The sequence below is a fragment of the Triturus cristatus genome, chromosome 9 (genome assembly GCF_964204655.1).
Source record: "Triturus cristatus chromosome 9, aTriCri1.1, whole genome shotgun sequence".
NCBI classification, from domain to species: Eukaryota; Metazoa; Chordata; class Amphibia; order Caudata; family Salamandridae; genus Triturus; species Triturus cristatus.
In genome coordinates, this window is record NC_140592.1 from 860058939 (window position 1) to 860075534 (window position 16596).

The 16596-nt window shown below is 43.8% G+C and overlaps 1 pseudogene; it reads right to left on the reverse strand.

Moving 5' to 3' along the window:
- Window positions 1–3716: 3716 nt before the first annotated feature.
- On the reverse strand, window positions 3717–16104 carry LOC146798969 (uncharacterized; annotated as a pseudogene).
- Window positions 16105–16596: the final 492 nt, after the last annotated feature.

The following is a 16596-nucleotide window of genomic DNA, read 5'->3' on the forward strand; positions in this document are numbered from 1 at the left end:
TGCCACACCAAAGCACAGCCCTGAACCTGCGTAGAGTCCATGGAATTCTGGGTAGAGCAGCCACGATCGACAACCAGACATAATTGTATCCTTGGATGCGACCATGGCATTTGATACTATCGAATGGTCTTATCTCCTGGCTGTGCTCGCAAAAATGGGGTTTGGTCCAGGCTTCACTCAATGGGTACGCCTCTTGTATAACAGGCCCATGGCGCAGGTTGTGGTCAATAACAAAAAATCAGACACGTGTACCATGAGTCAAGGAACCCGCCAGGGATGTCCGCTGTTGCCCCTCCTGTTTGCCTTGGCTTTGGAACCACTGGCGGCATGGATCTGGATGGACCCGGTAATATGAGGACTGCGTTGGTCTCCTGATTGGGAAGACCGCATTACGCTTTATGCGGATGACATACTATTGTACCTGGCCTCCCCCAAGAGGTCCCTGGTGGCAGTTCTGGACATTCTTGCAATCTTCTGCAGATACTCCAGGTTCTCTGTCAACTGGAATAAGTCCCATCTATACGTCCTCCAGGGAGTCACCTGCATCTCTAATGGGGCAGATAGCCCAGATGAAAATGGTAATCCTACCCTGGTTACTGTATTTGTTTTATAAAGCCCCTGTAATGCTGACCGAGCAATTCTTTCTTAGACTATGCTTGCGTATGAGCGCTCTTGCATGAGTGGGTAGGCAGACGCAAATTCACTGGGATATTCTCACACTGGCTTTTGAGCATGGCGTTCTAGCAGCAGCAGATTCTGAACTTTACTGCCTGTGCGCCCATGCACACTTAACGCATTACTGGACACATCCCCCGCCTTGTATGGCCCATGTAGTGATTGAGCGTGACAATGCGCTGCCCCACACGTCGATGGCACTGCTCGGTAGATGGGCCATGTGCGGGTGCACAGAGATCAATACGGTGGCCTGTGTTCAAAAGGCCTGGGACACCCTTCGCTGTAGGCTAAAACACCATACTCTATGACACACTAACCTTCTGACCCAACTCAAGCAAGAACCACAAGCCCTTAGAAGACTAAGATGTTGGGGGTTACATACAATTGGGGATGTTTATCCCGACAGGAACTTTGTTGACTACGACTAAATCGCCTCAGCCATAGTGTAAGGTACTCAACTGGTTCCCTTACCTCTGACTAAAAGCAATCTGCAAATCAAATAACCCTGATTTCCACAGATGCCCCACCATGTGGGGCTGTGGAATGGCTCATGTCACGCCCCTCCATTAAACATCTACTGACTACAATACATACAGTCATGCAAATCAAGTTGAGACCCATAGAGTTAAGGTTGCCTGAGAGAAGCAGGTCTCAAGGGGGCATCCCTGGCCAGATGTGGACTTATTGCTACACCCTCCCTGCTCACCTTTCCCCGAATGGTAGGCTACGTCTTATACATTTCAAACTCCTACACCATCTCTACCTCACACCATGTGGCCTCTTTCGGCTCCATCTGCGACCTGACTCTTGCTGCCTGCTCTGTGGGGCCTGGGATGCGGACTTCATGCATCTAGCTTTGCTTTGTCTGGCCATACATGACTCTGAGTTGAGGCTTTTAAGAGTATCACAAAGATGATGCAACTGCCACTTGAGCAAAATCTGCAGGTATCGATCCAGGGTTACACGGCTGAAATCCAAAGCGATGCTCTTAGTTCGTTACTATTCCACTACTGTTGCTCGGAGATGGGTGGCATTCACCTGGGGAAAGGACAAGAGTTAGGAAATGGCTTCTTGATATGGGACACTGTCAGGAACAAATGGAGATATATCACTCTACTCTGCCCCACACCAACAGACCCAAAAACATCTGAGACCCCCCTGCTCTCCTATCTGCATACTACTAATGATCTATCAGACAGAGCTGTGCCAGAGGCCTAGCCAATGGGCATAGCAGAGGAGAAGGTGGGCAGTCATGGTGTTTCCTCCCTCTGTATGGACTGTGCCAGGCCCCTGTCTGCGGCCTCTGCAGGGCGAGGACACCCAGGCTGCTCCAAAAGGAACAGATATGTTTCATACCTCTTGGACTGACAATGTACTTTCCAAAACGCAATTGTGTCCTATTGTGTTGCCTTGTACACTCTAAGATCTGGCAATGATGTTGCTATTATGCTATACCTGCACCTGTGTGTTCCCAATCATCACAAACCCTGTATTGTTGTGTTGTTACTTTACAAACTGATTTTAAAATAAGCTCAAAGAGCGATTTCCACATTACAAATTACTAAACTTGTCTATGTACTCACTAACAGATGACTCCACTGGACTCTTCAATAACACCAAGCAGCAGGCCTGAAACCAGTGATGCTGAGATCAATAAACGTACAAACACAGGTTCAAGAATATATTTTGAACACAGGTAGGATTTTGTGCTGTGTGTGTTTTGGACTGATATCTTTAGTATTTATGTGATTATTTATTTTTGGAGTTTTGTTTAGCACTTTGGAGAGCTTGGTGGTACGTTGCATCTCAGACTCAACTAAATCCAAAAGCTGCAGATAGGAGGGATATCCCTAGTGTTCCTCTAGGGTTAATAGAGATATCAGTTTATGGATGGATCCTTTTGGATGGTGGGGCCCAGTCCCTGGGACATTGTGGGCGAGAGGCATTTGGTCTCCATTTATGGAGTCATTGGTGTGGTACAGATAGATCTAAAAATGTAGGTCTTTAGCTCCTGCATGAACTTGTGGGAGTTAAGCTGATTTTGTAATGATAGATTGAGTCTTTTCCAAAGACAGGGGTTCAAGATTTAGGGGATCTCACTCCATTCTTTGTTCACCTGAGCATACTTTTGGTCTGAAATCTCAAATTCATTCTAGTGGGTAGCGTGAGGCTAGGTGTTATAAGCAGAGAGGAACTTTAACATGGAGGGCTTTATGTGTGGTGTGTAGTAACGCAAAAGGGATCCTTTGCTGTACTGGAAGTACAGTGTTGCTCAGGCAACTGAAATAATTTAGCAAGGGTAGGTCTTTTTTGATGGGCATAGGAGTGTGTGTGTTGTAGGTGTAAGGGCAGATTGAGTGGATGATGGTGTTGTTTGGGAGGTACTAGGTGTTGGGATGAGTGGTGTTTGTTGTGGCTGTGTGTGTTGGTTGGCGGGTGTGTGTGTTGTGCTGTGTTCAGTGGTGGTGGTGCTTGTTTGTTTGTTTTTGTGTGTGGTAGTGGCTTTGGGTGGGTGTTGAGGTGAACGTGTGGTTAGTTCTTTGTTTGATGTTTTTGGTTGAGTGAGGATGTTTTTTGGGTGTGTGCCTGCATGAGGAAGTGCTTGTGGTCGCCTGCTTGGGTGAGAGAGGGGATTTTTATGTTGTTTTGGTATGTGTGATGTTTTGTTGGGTGTGTGTGCTGAGGTATATGTGATTCCTTGTGTGTGGTGCTGGTGTCGGTGGTGGTGGAGCTTTGTGTTGGTTCCTGGGGTGTGATGTAGACTGTTTGCATGGTGCTGGTGCCTTTGGTGGGGGTGCTGGTGCTGGTTTGTGATGTTAGTTGGGTTGGTGTAGAGTCAGTGAGTGTGGTCCTGGGGTCTGTGGTGTTGTTTTGAGGTGTGTGTTTTGTGTTTCTGTTTGTGTGTGTTGTGATGTGTTCTAGGGTTGTGGTGATTTGGGGAGAGGAGTTTTCAGGGGAAAGGTGGTTGTAGTATAGGTGTGGGGAGTGGAAGGGTGCAGAGAGAGTGGGTCAGTTGGTGGTGGGTGGGAGGCATTTCTGCCTTAGGGGGCTGTGCTGCACACCAAAATCTGTGTGGCAATGGAGTGGATGCCATCCAAGAAAGCAGCTAACTTGCTGAGTTATTCCCAGGATGGCACACAACAGTTGTCTGACCTACAGATTGGCTTTGCAACACATCCACAGCCACCTCAGAAAGCACTGCTGGGTGGACAGGGGCAGGAGCTGAGGTGGCTGAGGTGAAGGAGGCTCTTTGGGGTTGGTCTACAATGGGGGAAGTAGGAGGGAGGGAGTTGATGGATCTGGTGGTGGTAGGCAATGTTTTAAGTCCATCAGATGTATTGGGTCCAGCATCACTTGGGGCTGGACTGCTGGGGAGGCCTTGGCATCAGATACTGTGTTGGTCCCCTGTCCAGCTCTGTCACCCTCTGTGCCGCAGGGTCCTTCAGTGTTAGTGTTGCCACCTTCTGACTCCCAGCAGACATCCTGTTCCCCAGATTCTTGGCCAATGGCTCCTTCTCTTGCCCTGGAGGTTATTTAAATGAGATAGAAAAGTGAAAAATTATATTTTTGCTGTTTTATTTTTTTCAAATTAATATGTAAATTTAAAAATACTTAGCAGATGTTGTTGGTGACTCGCTTTGTGACAAATGTAATTGTGATGCTGTTTGTCATCTTGCAGGAGCATTTTGTTTTATGACTGTTGCATTATGTCAAACATATTTGTCATCATGCGAGGGAGTGTTATGGCCTCAGCAAATACAATGAGTGTTTGCAAATATCATGTACAATACATAAAAATAAATTCAAAGCTAGGACCTCATAGCTCAGAGGACATCAAAAGCAAGAAATATTTTTTAACAGGATAAACGTCACAGTAATCTAATTATACTAAAATCTAGTTTCACTAGTGTAGGGCATAGCAATCCCATGGGCTAATACTACATTTCAATGTACATCATATTTATCAGTCCTTTTTGTTAGGAAGGTGTATAATTCTAATCTCATGGAATGTGTATTGGGACAACACATTCTCCAGTAATTGCTGGGTGTGGAGAGGAGTGGATTATACTGCCAGGATTGCTGGGGTACAGCTGATTCACAGTCCACTTTCATTTCAAAGGGCCCTGATGCAGGCTTACACCAATGAATCAGACTCCAGGAATCCCTTCATTATTGTGTTCAGGGCCGGATTTGCGGTAGCGGGCATTGGGCATTTTCCCAGTGGGCAAGAAAAGTGGGGGCCGGTTTTTAAGTGGTGGTGGGCGGTTTTGGTACTGGGGGCCAGTTTTGCTCCTGTAACAAAAGCAGCATCAGTTGTTCTGACTAGCGCCTCCCTCCCACCCCCCACGGGGGCCGGTAGAACTGAATTGTCAGGGCCACTGTGTGTAAATTTATTCTAAATGCTAGCTTAAATATAATTAGAAATTTGGTGAATAAGTTGAAGGGGGTAAGAGCCCACTTCAAATATTATCGACACATGTCTGCGCAGACATTGTGTGCATATTGCAGTGTTACAGTAGTCGCATTTAACGGAGAGTGAGGTGCACAAGGTACACAAGAAATGGGGAGGACAGCTGTACTCAGCAACTTATTCCAGCCATGCACGTGGGGTCATGACCTGGGTGGCCCCACTAGTTCCATTCCAGGTTTGTGGCATTTAGTTTTTACCACAAACTTTATTTATTTTCCAAAAGACATATCATTTAGGATTATTGACATTACCACAATCATGTCAAACAGGAACATACACAGTAGTAATAACTTCTTACATGCTATTCCCGTCCATAAGTATGCCACAAATGTAAGATGAGGCAGCGAACATTGTATTCCCCAAAAGTATGTGTTGTTAACCAATATTCAAATTTAACAGTCCCCTCCCTCATAACTTGACATTCATCCATTTCTTGTTGTAGCTCATTGGGTAGCAGGTAGATCAGTTAGCGAACATACCATGTTGTTCAGCAGTTAACAGGAACTGTCCCCACAGTCAGACCCCATACTCTTTCAGCCTCAGGTGACATCCAGCCATTAATGCCCATTCCAGGATGGTGGCTTTAAGGCAGGCATTGATGGGAGATACCTTTTCTTGCATGGCCTCCTAGATGGCGTGGAGGTATGTCTGTTGAACGTCTAATCCCTGAATGTTGATGATGGTGGTTTCTATCTGGAGTTGGGAATTGCTCCAGTATGTTGGCGTTCCTCTGTTGTGGGCGTAGGATTTCAACTGCATGCTACATCGACACCCGCTTCGGCTACGCACTAAACAGCATATGTAGAACACCCTGCATGCAGCGATAGAGCGCTTACACTGCATAGAAGCTTGGTGTGTGACACACCCTGGTTCCTGGGAATTCACATGCTATGTGCCAACACATGAGTCTTATAGTTCTTAGGTTTCTGGTGTCTGGTGATGTGGCAGCTGCCATACTGGAGATCCAAATCCTGGGTAGATTACTCTCGGACCATGCGCTACTGTTGCTGAAATGGGTTGGGTGCGGTGCCATGCCATGGGTTTCCCTCTGGCATCTTCACCCTGAGGCGTTGGGTGATAATTCTGTTTTCGGAAGAATCCAGCGAGGTGACTAACGGCTACTTAAACACTAATTGGCTATTCAATGCACAGAAGGACCTGTAGACGGACATACTGAAGCTCGTGATGCGTGGGGTGTGCATGTCCAGAGCTGGCGGAACAAGACACTGCCTTGAGCTGGAGTTGACTGAGGCAGAGGGGTTCTCCAAGGACCTTCAGTGTAATGCACATGTAGGGGGAAGCGCCGGGAGCCCTTGTTAGTGACGCAGCGACGGGTTGGTGACATATGGGACAAGCTCAACTGTCTGACCAAGGGCAATTACCGGCAGCAGCTCCATCTGGCAGGCACATCATTGGGGAGGGTGCTGACATGGCTGGTAAAAAGAGAACGCCTGCCCCTGCTCATACTCTCACTGAGACACCAGGATGGCACCGTGGTGGGTACACAGGTTGGCATTAATTCACTCTTACGAGACCACCTGGCAACTTTTTACCGTGCAGTTCCTTGAAATCCCCTAGCTGTGTCAGGCAGTTCCTGGATGATTTAGTCTTTCCTCGTCTCACAGAAGCACAGGGACAGGGTTTTGAAGAGGATCTTTGGGTGGAAGACTTGCAGGAGGCAGTCAGTGCCATGGCGCAACGTAAGACTCCGGGCCCAAATGGGCTGGAATATGGCTACCTTGTTTGCTGAAGGCTCTTTGTGAATCCAGACACACTTGTTTGCTGCGACGCTCTATGTCAGAGGCCCAGATAGTCATGCTTTTGAAGCCTGCCAAGGACTCGATGCAACCCGGTTCCTGTCGTTCCCTGTCCATGCTAGGGGTTGACACTAAAATCCTAGCGAAGGTCCTGGTGATGCACTTGTGATGGGTGGTAACCAATCTAGTACATGAAGACCAGTGTGGTTTTATGCCCGATAGGGGAACACAGATAATCCTGCAGAAGCTGTCCTATGTGCTTCACTCGATGGAGGGCTCAGATCTGAAGGCCGCAATGGTGGCACTGAACATTGAAAAAGCCTTCAATACTCTCGGCTGGAATTTTTCTTTGAGATGTGCTATGGCGGATGGGCTTGGGCTGGTGTTTCTGTCATGGATATGGCTGCTTTATGCTCAGCATTTGGGGCTTGTCTGCAATGGGAGTATGGTTTCCAAATGTTTGCCTATTGAGTGGGGCACGAGTCAGGGCTGTCCTCTATCCCCACTCCTCTCTGTCCTGGCAATGGAGCCTCTGGTGATTCAGCTGTGGCACAACATGGGTCAGTGGTGTGTTGTAGTGGGGGGACATGCTCACGTCATCTCCCTATATGAAGATGATGTGTTAATATACGTCATTCGCTCAGAGTGATCAGTGAAGGCATTACTGGAGATAATGACTGCATTTGGGGAGATGTCCGGTATGCACATCAACTGCCAGAAACCTGTGCTGTGCCCTCTGGCTGGACTAGTAGGGGTGGGCGCTACAGCTCTCCATGTGACGGGGCTCCGCTGTGAGTGTGATCCCTTCTGGTACCTGGGCATATAGGTAGCCCACTCTCCTGAAGCCATCTACAGCCTGAGCATGGGTTGGGTTCTCGACCATCTAGAGGCATCGATCTGTTTCTGGCTCACTTACCTCTCTCCGCCATGGGTAGGGTGGCTTTCAGTATGATGGGTTTGCTCCTGCGCTGCCTTTATGTTCTGCAAAACTCCCTCTACCATATGCTGTGAACTACATTCACCAGGCTGAACAGTCTTCTAGTGCCCTTGGTGCGGGCCAGTAAGCGGAGTCGAGTGAAGCTGGAGGTGTTAAAACTGGACCCGGGGTTCGGGGCCTGGGTCTTCCAGACATGTGAATGTATTATTTTGCTAGGCTGCTACAATACGCTGTGCAGGGATGTGCATATGGCCCAAATGGAGAAAAGGCGCTGCTGGTGGATTGGGTGTTGAGGTGGACCTTTCTGGGTGACTGATGAGGGGATCAAGAGTACAGGATGACTGCCCCTTTATCGTCCGGCAGGTCACAGAGGTTTGCGAACATCCCAGCCAATTCCAGAAATATGCTAAGGTGTCCCGCATGGCAAATGAGGTTTGTGTTGATTGCCCTGCAGAGCCGGAGGAGTCGCAGACGCTGTGGTTGCTGCTGGACTCAGGCTCCTCCAGAGGCTTAATTTCTCATAAATATAAAGCCTTAAAGGATCATTATAACAGTGTCTGTGACAGGTGGTTAGCTGACTCACCAGAGCCTCTTATGGATGGCAACTGGAAACGGGCCTGTGCACAGGTCCAGGAGGTTGTCACCAACGCCCGTTTCAAGCTCGCCCAATTTATTATCTGCACGGTACCTATCTAACTCATCAACTACTGCATAGATTTAATGCAGCATGGTCTCTCGCCTGCCCCAGACATGGGGTGGAGCCGGCATCCTTCCTCCACATGACTTGGGACTGCGATAAATTCCACAATAATGGGGACGGAGTACTGCATGAACTGCAGGGAATGACGTGGTTCCTAGTTGAGAACTCGACCAAACATTCCTTGTTGGGAGTGTTACCGACCCCTAAACGATGGACTCAGATGAAACCTGGGTTTGTCCAGTTTTCTTTTTTTTTGCAGATTTCTATAGCGCGAACTCAACCCGAAGGTATTGGAGCGCTTTACATGAGCACCAGTTACGTTACACAAGGACACAGGGTTGGTGCTGGCTAGGCGGTGCCAGGCCATACACTGGAGGCATACCAGTTTTCCCCCATTGGATAGATGGCAGGCAGACCTGCGCAAATGGGGAGTGGCAGAGGAGTGGTGGATGCGACTGGTGTGCACGGATGAGAATGCTGAGAGAGACCTGGAGATATAAGATGATATATTAGAATGTTTGGTGCTTAAGAAGCCGCTGTCCGCATTGACCCCTGAGCACTGACCAGAAGTGGATTTGGTAGCCCTCTCAGTAGACATGTAGGTCCCCAGACTTCTAGATGGTGTGTATACTACAGTCTATGACTGATGCGGGGTGCAGGACTGACCACCTTGGGTTAGGCCCTGCTGACCTTTGGGCCACCCAGATTCTTCGTTCTCTTTACCCCCTCCTTCTCTTGGGATGAGGCTCCCAACCCTGTTTTTCCCTTTCTCTGGTTCCCCGCCTTACTTCTCCTCTTGCGGGTAGGGATCTGGGAGAGGGGAGCTCATGATGGGGTCCTGCTCCTGTTGACTTATTTTCCGTTAACAGGGTTGATTCCTTAGGTTGTTATTTGTTGATTAGGTAACATAACACTTAAAACAACTTGCAGGTGTGGTGTCGCATGTTGGTCATCAGACTCGAGCTGGGGCCATGTGGTTGTGTGTCGGAACTGCAGTTGCTACTGTAGTGGGTCCTGGCCCCCCCCCCCCAAATGTGGATTAGTCTTCACACTATTTTCCTTTGATTGAAGGCTGTATTGGAATGTACTGTGTTTTTTCTATGTGACACCGACATGTGTACATTGTTGCTGTCCGAATGCATATTATGCAACTGCTAAATGAAAACAATTAAAAAAATATATATATTTATAGTATCCACAGTCCTTGTTAAAGTGAACCGCAAATGTATAAAAATAAACTGGAGCTTAACCCTTTTGTAGCTTGGCAACAGACAGGCTTAACTTAGAGTCAATGTGCAAAGTATTTTTGCAATACTCAGTACAAACAAGAAACAACAAAATCATAAAAATGTTTTTTAATATGTTAACATTTTATTGAATAAAATACACCAAAATGACAAAACTTAAAATATTTGAGCTGGAGACAAGATTTGTAGAGTTATATTAGCTAAATAGCGTCTAAAATCAGGGTCGGATACTAGCAACCATGTTGGTTCTGCTGGAGATTTCATCCTTCTGACTTAGTCTATTTTATTGATGCCAGAATCCTTCCGCGGCTATTACGTAGAACTGCGTCCAGCCGGGGATGCACCCTCAGCAGATGGGGAGCAGGTAGGCCTCGCTCCCACTCTGGTTCTTAGAGCTGCTTTTCTTGAAAAAAAAATTAACTTCCACTTTTTTAGGAACTAGGCCGAGAAGTACACTTTAGCACCACACAAAGGCTCCAGGACCTAGGGAACACCTCTTGGGGGCTAATACACACTTCAGCAGAGGTCAATAAATGGCTCAGTGCAGGACTAGTTGGGACTGGTCAACTGAGCATGCTGTAGGACAGGCTCAAAGTATCCAAATTAGCTAAGGTCATAAAATATTTGTTAATTTTGTACAAGTTAAGCCCTCTGGAAACTTTTTGAGTCCCTGTGCCTTACAGAGGAGACCACCCATCTCATCTTTGGAGTAACTTCTGGTGTCCTTGGCAACAGGAGTGCAATAGTTCCAGAATTCCTTCCAGGTTTCAGACATCAGGGCAGTCTCCTTCTTCTCAGGTCGAGTAGTGTGCTGATTTCCGTCTGTGACAGTGCTGCTTGTAAGGACATTGCCAGCCTGTGGGTGGGGGGGACAGGCTTTGTTTACACTACAAAGTAGGTCCAGACGTAGCTCCTTTCTCCTCTTTCTTGAGATGCCAAGATGTTTAGCTTCAGAAAGGAAGACTTTAGCCTGATGTCATGTTCCTTGTGTGTGCAAGGAGCAGAGCCTTTCATATGTAAGTGGGGCCAGGATGTATCACTTCTTTCCACAACCACCCTCTATTGCCCACTGTCTATGCCCAATATATCCCATGTGAGCCAATCATATCTCAGGGAAGCTGGAAGCTCCCAGGCAGGCTTCAGAAACTTTTAGCATGAAAATGGCAAATATAGAAAATTGGCATTATCAAAATTATAGTATAGCATCCTACTTGAATAATAAATATGATGTAAAATGATATGATACAATGTTGGGAGAAGTATTCTTCTATCCCTTCACAAACTGATTTTAGTTTTTATTAGTTGTAATTAAGTAAGTCTGTGTTCGTTGATCAAAAAGCTAGGCCTACGGTAGTGGAAATAGCTTTTGGGGTATTGTCACTAGTAGAACATGTTTTAACATGAAATATACATTTATGGCTTTTACTCCACAATGCACCCTGCCCTCTGAGCTGTTAGGACCTACTGTAGGATGACCTATAGGTAGTTACAAGGTAGGTTTGTTACTGGCAAGTGGCTTATTGTGCCAGGTTTAAAATGCTTGATAGAACTGCACAGCTGCCCACAAATGGCAGACCTCAGTCATGTGTTTAGGGCAAATATAGTGGGTGGCACCATAAGTGCCGCAGGTCACTAGTAGCATTTAAATTTCCAGGCTCTTTTTGCCCACAGTACCATATACTAGGGACTTTAAAGTAAACTCAATATGGCAATTATGAGTAAAGCAATTCTACTTTGTTTATGGGAGAGAACACATGCACTTTATTAGCAGGGGAAGAGTGCCTAGAGTCCTAATGTCAACAAAACATATTATGCAAAATGTTGGTCTAAAAGCCACAAATCTGGAGGATAACCACAATAAAAATTATTGGTTGAACAAATATGCTCATTGTGGGACCTATGTAAAACCACAATAAGGACATTCTAGGTGTGTGAAATGGGGAATGAATAGAGGACCTGCTTTCATTGACTCTAGGACCCCAGCACTATTTTCAAATGTCACATGCTATACCTCCTGTGTCTGCTACAGGTACACCAAAAGCCTACACAGGCATTTTTGGAATCGGGCCTCTTACCAGGCTTAACCCCAGATGTTTTTGTTTCTGTTAATTACCTCATTTGTGTTGGCATTACAACTCTGTGCACTTTTTCCCTGCTAGCCAGTGCAGAAGTGCTTGTGGTACTACCCTAGTAAATGGTACTACATCTAAACAAGGCCTGTAAAATAATTCCTACCGGTATGCTGCAACACCCATTGTGCCACCCACTAAAGGAGCCATTTTAAACATGTCTACAGGTCTCCCACTGCAGCCTGTGCATGCAGTTTTAAACTGCAATTTTGACCTTGCAAGCAATTCTTTAGACAGGCCTGAATCTTCAGTTTTATAACTTAAACATCAACCCTAGGTAGGCCCTAATAGCTACAAGTACAGGGTGCATGGTATGTAAAACGTTGGAAATGTGAATTTAACATTTAAATGTCCTGGCAGTGTTGAAGGCTATCTCTCCTCATTAGATTTCATCAAATCTAGCTTACTTTGGGAGCAGGTTGGGAAGCACTTATTCGACTATCTGAACTGTAAAGTTAAATCCTCTTTAATGGTTAAGTTGTATTCAAAGTAACATTTGTATAAATGAAACTGTGAGACATTTTCCGTGTTTGTACCCAAACCTACAGTGCATATCTGACTGTAAATAGGGTGATAAGATTGTGACGGGATGTTGATTCATTCTATACATGGTGAAAAAAGCGTGGGTGTGTCAGAATTGTCCATCCTGACAGGATGGCTGGGAGAGGAATTGTATACAGCCCTGAATTACAAAATATCTTACCTGCAGCACACACAAAGGACCCTTCACTAGCCTTTTGTCACCGTAGACATTTAAAAGCCAAACCCAGGAAGGTCAGGGAACTAAACAGAACTAGTTTGAGAGTGGGCCAGGGCTTGCTCCTCACCCAAAGGCTGCAATGGGGATAAAAGGTAGCACTCTCAGACCTCAATTCAAATAACTTCTGGACCTGTAGAATGCTCCTTAGAAGGACTGCACTGCTGTCCTGTAGCCCAAGCAGGGAAGACTAAACCTGCTTCTTGAACCCAGGACCACCAGAGTGACTCCAAGGGCTAGCTGGCTGGTCTCCTATGTACGCTACAGGGACACAACAAGATCCACATACCCTGCAACTTACCTGCCTGCTGCCGCTGATTCCTGGCAGTTGCCAATGGGGAAAATGACAGTTTAAGACTTGGGAAAGAAGCATAAAATATAATTTAGGAAACTGGCACTAATAGCTAATAAGAACATTTTTGTTCTTGTTTCCTAATATTGTGTTTGCTTGCTCCCCATTGACAACCGCTGTGTAATTTGTGTAAAGTTTATTTTTGTTTTGTTTTAAGCCTTTTCCATACTGATCCATTCTGTTTTGAAAATGCTGGACCAGGTACCCTTCAAATATCAATGTGCATTTCTTTTTACATAATATTATGCTTATTTGTTTAAATTGCTATTTACTAATGACTTACATGGTTTTTATTTGGGTCACAAAGTTGCATTAATGTCCACCATTGTCATTTTTATCTCATTCTTTACATGTTCTCGATGTATGTAGCATGCTATCTACATGCGTGTATGTATATATTGCTTGATAAATTCCTGAACTTATAGAATTGAAAGAAATTAATATGATTAACTAATTAATCTTTTGGTAATTTTTATGCACGATAATTACAGAATGTGTTACACGTTAGTTCCTGTTTTTTTGAGATATCATTGCAGTGATCTAACCTCCTGTGTTATATGGACCTTTTTGGTGTTAAGCATACCAAATATTCATCTCTGCAGCAGCAAATCCTTTTCATTGCAACCTCTTGATGAAGATATCCAGAAAATATTGTGAAAAAATTCTACATCTGAAGGTTACTGTTTAACCTTGTTAGACCTGGTGACTGTATCTGGGACGCGCTCCATCGCGGTGGGCCTTAACCTCTGACAGTGTCCCAGTCTTGCGCAACCAGATAACCATAGTTTATGTGTTTCTCTATTATGCACTATTTTGAAGTACCAACTTCAGAAATTCATAACTCCGGTGCAAATTATTTAATTAAAATCATTTTGGTGTCATTTTATTTTTTTAAGTTTACTTATTTTTTCTAGTGTTGTGCTTTCACTTTATTACTGTTTAGTTGCTGCATAAATACTTTGCACATTGACTCTAAGTAAAGCCTGACTGTTTGTGTGCCAATCTACGAGAGAGTTAAGCACAGCATGATTTAGTGACTTTTGTGGTTCACTCTGACAAGGATTGTGCTTTCCTTCCGTCACTGTCAACTAGCAAACACATATTTTACAGGCATTAAATTAATTGAATATATTTCTACAGCTAGTCTACTTAGGCAACTACAAGCCTGTCTTGCAGTCTGTCCAACAACCAGTTTCAATTGGGCATACAATGAAGAGGTCTGGTTAAATAAGTTGTATGCACCCAAGAGGTCCATCCTATGTCCAGTACCCTTGTTGTGGGACTGAAGTTGACTACTTGGGCCAAAATAGTAAATTTTCAAAGCTAAGTATATGATATACCATTAACAGAAATGAAGTGTGCAAACCAACAACCAATATTCTGTATGCCTTTAAAGAAGTGCAATAGGGCATTTCTGTTCTTGTGAGAAGGTGAATGAAATGGTACATATATTTCACTTTACATACGCATTCACTCACATCAGAAAATGATTTTAGAATGATACACTTCTCATTGTTAGTTGAGTACTGTCTTGAGTATTAACAGTGTAACATCTTTTTTTACACCTGTAAAAAAAAAAGTTGTTAATTGTCAGAGACAGTTTTGCTTCCAAAATACACATACCCTGTTTTTGCTGCTCCCTGGCCTTCAGCTACCCATCCAGCTGTGGGTAGGCAACCTCCAAGACGCTGGACATTAAGGGGGGTCAGGGTCCACCGCACCCGCTTCCTCTCCTGGGATGAAATTCTCAGCAGAACCTCGGCTATAATCATGGTACAGCCTTGCAGGTCCCCCCAGCGCTTGCCCAAGTGGAGATTGCGGCACGTATGGACCCCCCGGGTCTGCAATTTACTAGAGATGGCCTGCCAGATTTTCTGTTTCTTTGATGGGAACTGACTTGTAAAAAGCACGAAAAACAAGCAAAAAATGTCAAATCATACATTGCTCATTTAAACTTAATTTTTAAATGATAAATAATGTATGGTAATATAGATTATTTCCAATTGACCATTTGTGTTATATATTTACAACTATAGTAACACATATTTGTTTCACATTCTCCTGTTTTGACACATATAAGTTTTTTTATTTAAGAGATATATAAATACTTTGGAATAATAATTTCTTAATGAATATATGTATGTAGTTTTTGTTTAATATAAAAAAAGTTTACTATGCACAATACAGTTAAATAATGTTTTTCATAAGTGCATTATTTGTAAACTGAAAAATAAATTATAATGACTATTATGCTGCTTTTAAATGTAGCTATATCTGAGTCAACTCAGTTTCAAAATATATGTTTCTCTATATCTCTCTTCCTCGCTCTCTCTTTCTCTGTGTCTAATTTTCTCTTTCTCTGTCTCTCTCTCAATATAGGCAGAGTACATAAAAAATTATATTGATGGCTATATATGTATAAGCATACATATAACGGTATAATTAAAATGTGTCATGTATTAATTATATATGTATAGATTAATATCCGTAGTTTTTTAGATATTAAAATATACTGATATAAATTGCAATATCCAACAATTTACAAAGATGATGTAATAGAATTGCTATGAATGTAATTCTAAATATCAGACAATAAATACATTGTCCTCCACCATGTTCAGAAATGTGAACACATTGAATGGAGTACTTTAGAAAAAGAAACATTTTTGATTACTGTTCAATGACTCAAAGGCATTTATTGTTTACCATAGGATTTCTGCAAGTGTGCTGTGACGACATGTAGTAATCAAGCACATTGATTCTTCGTAATGAAATTAATTTAACCTATTTGACAAATGTTTACTTGAAAATAAATTATAATTAATTGATACATGTAAAGATCTAAATATCTAATGTGGAAATAACTATGTTGTGCATTTATCTAAATGCTAAATTAGTTACTAACAAGTATCTTCCTTACCTATTGCTCAGCAGAGCCATATAGGTGGCTGTAGTGGGACAGGACTTCTTCAGTCAACATCTGAAGTTCCTTTTCAGTGAAGTTGGGAGCTCTGTCTCCAGACCTCTCATCCATTTCAACTTTGTAGATGTAGTGGAACATCAATTTATGAAGAGGCATGTGAAATCTAGTTACTGATGCACTTATGGCACACTGATGTATCAATATGCCAACGGACGTGTACATCAATCCTTACGTTTTGCAAAGCTTCTCACCCAATGGCAAAAAATGGATGTTTAAGTCATTGATGGACAGAAGTCTCAGTTGGTGTTGTGTTGTTTATCCATTGCGCATAACAGGCATGTCAGCCATACACCAGTTTAGGTATGCCATGTGTATTGTTCTAAAAAGATTGACGGAGATAGATAAAATGGCGCATCATGATCAATATGATGTTTTGACAGTATTCCATCCATCACGTATACTTTATACTTAAGCAACGGAAAAGTTACAAAAAAGATTTATAAGTAGACATTTATGGTGTACACATTGTAATTTAAACCTCTGTTGAAGGAACTTTTTATTTTATTTATTAAAAGTGAAAACTATGGTTTTGGTACACTGAAGAGCATTAAAAATGTTCCACAAAGTTTGAAAATAAATTATATATAT